Source organism: Atta colombica, unplaced genomic scaffold (genome assembly GCF_001594045.1).
Source record: "Atta colombica isolate Treedump-2 unplaced genomic scaffold, Acol1.0 scaffold83, whole genome shotgun sequence".
NCBI lineage: Eukaryota > Metazoa > Arthropoda > Insecta > Hymenoptera > Formicidae > Atta > Atta colombica.
In genome coordinates, this window is record NW_017259576.1 from 2,543,223 (window position 1) to 2,549,926 (window position 6,704).

Below are 6,704 nucleotides of genomic sequence, written 5' to 3' on the forward strand. Positions count from 1 at the left end.
TATTAGGTTTCAATTTCATGCAAAAATAATGGATTTCTTTTTACTACACCTAATATTTTTCTAATTCTAATATATTTTTTGAAACTGTGTCAAACAGGAGTTTTTAAAATTCGACCACTGCAATCATAATATGTGTAAATTTTATCCCTTATCAAAGTTGTGGCACTTTTCCTATTTCCATATAAGCATACGTTGAATATGACATTTTCTATAAAAATATATTAGTTTTTAGGGACGATTTCCTTTCATTATTTCAAAAATGCTATTTTTTTACTTGTGTCATTTATATCAACGTGTCAATATAATGAAAGCTAGTCTATAGATAAAAGAAAGTATCGTCGACTACAGCAACGGTCAGCGAAAGTTATGAATAAAACGGATCGATGGTGGATGATAGCTCCATGATGGCCGACGCAAAAATGCTTTTAGCCGACACACTGTATCCTCCCTCTCTTGCGGAGAAAATCCATTCCGCAACTTAGCCGACTGGCAGGATTGTCAACGAATATAGACGATACTTTTATATTTGATAAAGCTATTATTAAAAAGATTATCAAAGTTATGGTAAATCATAAAGTACCTATAACTTAAAAAATAACCAGATACTATTATCTTTAAATTAAAAATTAATTTTAACAAATATATTAAAATTAAGTTTGTTAATAAAAAACGTTAAAAATATAAAATTGTGCGCTTCATAATTTATTCATGATGTATAACAGAAAAATAATCAGACTATAATATTATAAATAAGATTAGGCAAAAAATAAATTGACATATTATGCCTGAACAAATGGGTTTCTTTCTTTACCGACAACTTCTTCATTTTTAAGATTGTTTATTATTAAAAATATGTCGATACTCAGACGAAATAATTGATTACCGTTATTAATATCGACTTGCCAGGCAATAAACATGAATGCACCGTATGTATCCATCATGGGAGCGAATAAGCGAGATTATGCTCGTGTGACATACAACAATGGCATATCGAATTTCATTTCTCTATCCCCTTTCCACAAGAGAAGAGAAAAGAGATGAAAGAGCAGGGAAGAGAGAGAGAGGAAGAAGAGAAGAAAGAGAATCGTGTCTCATAAACATCAACTGCGCTGGAGCGCATTGGCGAATTTCCCAGAGTTGTCGACGTCGCTTTCCACTGTTTCGGGAGATTCGTGGAGTAAGCGCGACGGGGGTGAGCGAAACGGTCAATTATCATCCCCTAAATAACGGAGCTGTTTACGAGTTTAGGCATCACGTAGCGCCGGCGCGATCCTTACGACCGAGCTAAGCATTAGGCACTGCGACATCTTTGCTTAATTTCCCTCCCAGCATTGCGAGGAACGAGAGAGCGACGAGAAGAGGTCTTAGGAGCCAGCCGCTCTAGTCTTAATTAACGCTTGATTAATCCCAAGGAATCGCCTTTATCCCCTAAGTTCGCGCGATTCTTGCATAACGAAATCTCAGATCTAGAGCAATGAAAATTATTATGACGCGCAAACCTTTTGAAGCAACAGCGATTATCCTCTCATGCGAGATCACGCGGATGACGTGTTAATTGGTTTAATGATTCGTTTTCGCATGATTAGAATTCATCGACGTAGCCATGCTTGCCTTTGTCCGCGTTTCATGTGTGAAATTATGTGATTTAGCAGTGCATATTTGCACGAATAATTACATTACCTTATTCCTACAAACGACGTCAAGTCGAGTTACGTTTTCAAAAACTGTGGGAACATTTTACGTTTGCAATTGGATTAATAATTTTTTGTTTGAATAATAGGTGTACAATTCTAGGAGAAATTTATGAAAAATCTAAATCTGTTAACTGTAGACGGCAACGACATGAGTACTATATAAAATTATAATTTGCACGGCATATCAAATGAGATTTAGCAATTTTGATTGAACATGATGGTGCAAACGAATTTCGTCAATTTTTGGAAGTTAATCTTTACTCTTTCAAATAACTTCGCATAATTTCGACTATCAAACGTCAACATTTGGTTACCACCGACAATTTTTCCTCGATTGCATACATATTTTTCTACTCATACTTGACCCACTTGACTCGCGGCAGGAAAGTAATGCAAGTAATGACAGAGCAAGCGGTGCCCTCCGACCCGTATCTAACACGCAGCAGATGCCACCCCCGGCATACACATTCGCCTTCTCTACAATACAACTTCTAAGGGAAGCTACCCTCGGCATATCTAGCGGTATAAATTATATCCGAATCGCGTCACTGCCAGCCCCTTATATGATCGATCATTAGAGAGGCTGACCCGCCAGAAAATTTGGCAAAACTCGCCGATCCACAGCCCGGCCCTTCAAAACAAGTTTCCGCTTGCTGTAGCTCTTGATGTAACAAAGAATAATGAAAATTTTCTTTACTTTTAACGAACGAGTTAACGAATATTTGATCGTATATATCTCCTTTTGTCACGATCAACTTCTTCAATTTTGATTTGTAAACATTCTTGATAATACAACCTTGGCCGTATAATATGAAGCACCTTCACAAATGATATAAATGTTCTATATTTAACAAAAAATAAATTAAAAAGAATTTTATTGAAAAATAATTTATTTTTATAACAACAGATAATAATATGATACATTTTTATAAATAATATTTATTTATATAATCAGTTTTAATATTTTGTCCTCCTTTTACAAAAAAAATGCAATACATGAGGATGTTTCATTTATGACTAAGGTTGTATAACAATATAAGACTTTTATATATAGGTAAAAGGACTAAGTAAATGAATTATAAGATGTTCAAAACAAATTATCAAAAATTAATCTTGAAACATTATTATATTAGTTTCAAAATTAAAAGTTATCGTTATTATTAAATTTTATCGTAAACTTAATCTATCTGTGATATGTTCTTTTGTAATATCCGAAATTTATAAATTTTGCTTTATTTATATAATATTCATTGTTCAGTTTTTTAAATAAATACTTCATAAATGTTATCATTAAATGTTATACAATTATTCTCTAAGATTAATGATATAATGATCAATATAATATTATATATTATAGTATTTAAATTCACCTGAATATTCAGTCGTCACTTAATCAAAGAAATGAACGCGGAAACAATTAAAAATTGTTTCTATGTCTCTGAAATTGCTAAATGCGCATCTCATAGACCGAGATTCTCTATCCTTTGCGCAGCATGCAGGACAATTAAGTCAACGCCGCGATTCACGAAGTTCCGGACTAACTGGGAGTAGTATGATTTATGCAGGGCAATAGTCGAAAGTACACATGGAACGCCTGCGGGCTCCAGTGTATTCCTGTGTATATATTGAACTTAGGCTACCTTCCTATACCGGACCAGATTAGTTCGGTCATTGTAGCAGAGCCCGTGCGCTCGCATGCACACAATCTGTCAACTCTCCGCTTCGCCAATCTCGGTCTAGGTGGACCTACGTGTGAAAACCAGGCAGCGGATATTCCGCGGTCGCGTGAATTTTCCAACAAATTCGGCATTAAGAGACGATTTTTGTATATTTTCATGGATCGCGCAACGTCCAGTGTCGTGGGCACGACCTAGCAGATCATCGCCGAGTCAAATGAATTCTCACCGTTCCACCGCGCGGCAAAAAATTAAATTCAATCACTGATCGTTAGCCGATGCTAACTCTATAATTTCAATGCAGAACATTTTGCTTCCGGGCTAGAAAAAAATTCCAATCAGTGCCGCTGGCAAGCCGATGCACTCCTGTAATTTCATTCGCCCGCGCCGAGGGTCATTGGGCTGATCAAACAGGCAGGCCTGCATTTCAAAGTGTCGTTAACGAACGAACCTTTTTTTCCTTTCTATCGTGACAAAACAATTACCACCATTGATTGGTTGTCGATTCACGAGTTAAATTGGGTTTACATTTTAAACGGTGGTATAGATTTTCACGGACGCAATAGAAATTACGAATGCCGAGAAATTACCCTCTAATCAATGTATCCTGAACCTTGATGCTTTACTAACGAATCCTATTTACAATACTTGTACATATCATTTAACATCGATATATGTTGATAGATGTTTATATTCTAACTTTATATAATATTTATATTCTAACTTTAAGTTAATATGTCATTTATTAAGTAACTGGTTACACAAACGCTAATTTATTAATATGTGGATTTTAATTCAACTTATCCTCTATCCTTTTTAATTCCAGTATTGGAAAAGTCTAATTGGAAAGTACATGGAATCTGAGGAATTTAAGTTTCTTTTAAATATATGTATAAAAAAGTTATTGGTATGTAAGTCAATTCTAAATATTTTAATTTTATAAATATGTGTTCGTTTTGATATTTTGATCTAAGAAAAAAGAAATAAAAGATCTTTTAAACTGAGAAGGATTAAATTTAATTCAGTTATTATTTAAATATAGTAAAATAAAATGTAGATAAGTTGTAATTCTAAATATTCTTTATTTATAAATAATAATATATATGCTCGCTTCGATTTTGATCTGCAGATAAACATTCCTTTTCACTTGATTTTGCTTCCATAAATACGCACAAAAACAATTGACCGTTTCGTATAAAGACTGTTAGCAGCAATTGTTTAACAATTCTTAAGTTTGTCTTTGAATACGCATGATCACACGAAAACTTTCCTACCCGAGTATCGAAGGGTAATAGTTCCTGCAAATACGAGACAATCGTCGGCACATCAAAGGCGACGATTGTTTCACGTAAATTATTACCGCGAGCGCACTTGTCCGGCTTCTTCGTTATGAGTTGGCGAACAAGTTCAATTAAGTCCACGCCTAGGAAGACGAAGGACGGCTTCCTACACACGCGGAGACCTTATCCTACATCGAGTGGCACCATCAACCCCACAAACCCACCCTAACCGTTGCGAGAGGGTGGAATATTGACTATGAAGGTGCGGAAAGACCAATTGCCTTGTCTTCAACGTTGTAAATGCAAAAATTTAATATTCCAATTTTGACCAAAAAGGTACAAACGTGATATTTTTAAATATTTTCCTACATAATACGAATTTCTTTTATATAAATCAAAAAAGGACTATTTGCATAGAGAAAGAATAATTTACTCTTTCAGAAAAAAGTTCCAATAAATCTAATTGAAAATTAATAGGAAATGCTAAATATCTAATAATAACTGAATTATATACAATATTAAAGAAGATTTATAAGATGTTAAGAAAAATATAGATTACGTTATATCCAATTATATAATATTTTAAACTTGAATAATCTCAAAACAGAAAATAGTGAAATAAGTCAGCTATGTCTATTGACAAAATTAATGATCTATCTCTTATTGTTAGATTTGTTAGATTTACGGATATATTTTATTTTAATTTAAATTTAATATTTGAGACAAAATAAGATCGTAGAATCATTCCAGAAGCCTGGATCGGAAGGATAAGAGAAACACCATGAGGGCTCTGTCTTTTGACACCGATGATCCTGACGACTCGTCCTCTGTACAGGATACCCAGGTTAGTCTGACGACTAGGCAACACGTGTCGGTTATGTCTATTATCGACAGATAGCGGGGTAACGAGCAGGCGAGATTTATCACCCTCCGTTACTACCCCAGAGGAACGGGACACTCGAGGGTGCGATGGGGTGTAAAGCGGAGAATTGGAGTTACAGTTGAGTTAGCAGAAAGAGAAGTGAGTTAAGCCTTAACAGAGTCTCATATGGCCTCTTAATGTTCCCGCGCTCATAAATGATTTCTTCGAGGAGCGCCAATTTAATTAACGACAATGAAAATATTGGCAAATTATGTATCATAAATATATACAAAATTATGTTATGTTGAAAATTATACTATACTTAATAAACGAAAAGAATTCCAAACATTTATTAATTTTCACTATTGTTACCATATGCAAAATATTTTACGGTAACGCATAACTAAACACAATGTGCGATATTAAATATGAAAGACAGAATTAAATATAATGTAAATCGATGTAGGAACGCCGCAGCGTTTCATAATTTTCGCCACAGGCTTATTCGAAGTTTGCAATCGAGCGCTGGCTTGATGAACAAGCGAAAGGGCGAACGCCGAAGATTTGTTCGGAGTTAAAGGCAAGTAAATTTAAATGTCAAAATATGCGCTTTAACGACACGGGTCGCACAAAGGTGTATCATATCTTTATTAACATAATGCGAGAAGGTGCTCTCCGCGCAAGCAAGGACCTGGCAAAAACCCGTCAATCAAAAACCCGATCCTCGAGAAAAGGGCTAGTTAGCCTGGTCGCCCTTGCATTCGCGCCCTTGCGAAAAAATAACGTATGCGCCATGCAATGCATGTCGCTTTTGTAGAAAAACTTTTTCGGAACTGTTACATTATGTTCCACGAGTCACACTTGGGCACTACCGTCTCACGCATCATCGCTCCCGTTTTCTCGCGACATTCACGGGTCAATCTCAGGACCGTACTTCGTACGGTTTTATTAAAAAAAAAAAAAACAATATAAAAAAATGTATTATACTTTTATACATCGCGAAATCTTGCAAGATATACTTTCATGCGGCATATCTTTCCAATGATCGAATTTCTCATTTTCCTGATTTGCGGGATTTAAATATTTGAGCATAGATAACGATTCATAAAAAAGCATATGTATCATTAAAATAGTGTCTCGCAAAATCAAATTAACTGTTAAATTAATAAATGTAATGTTTGCAACGCAGGGT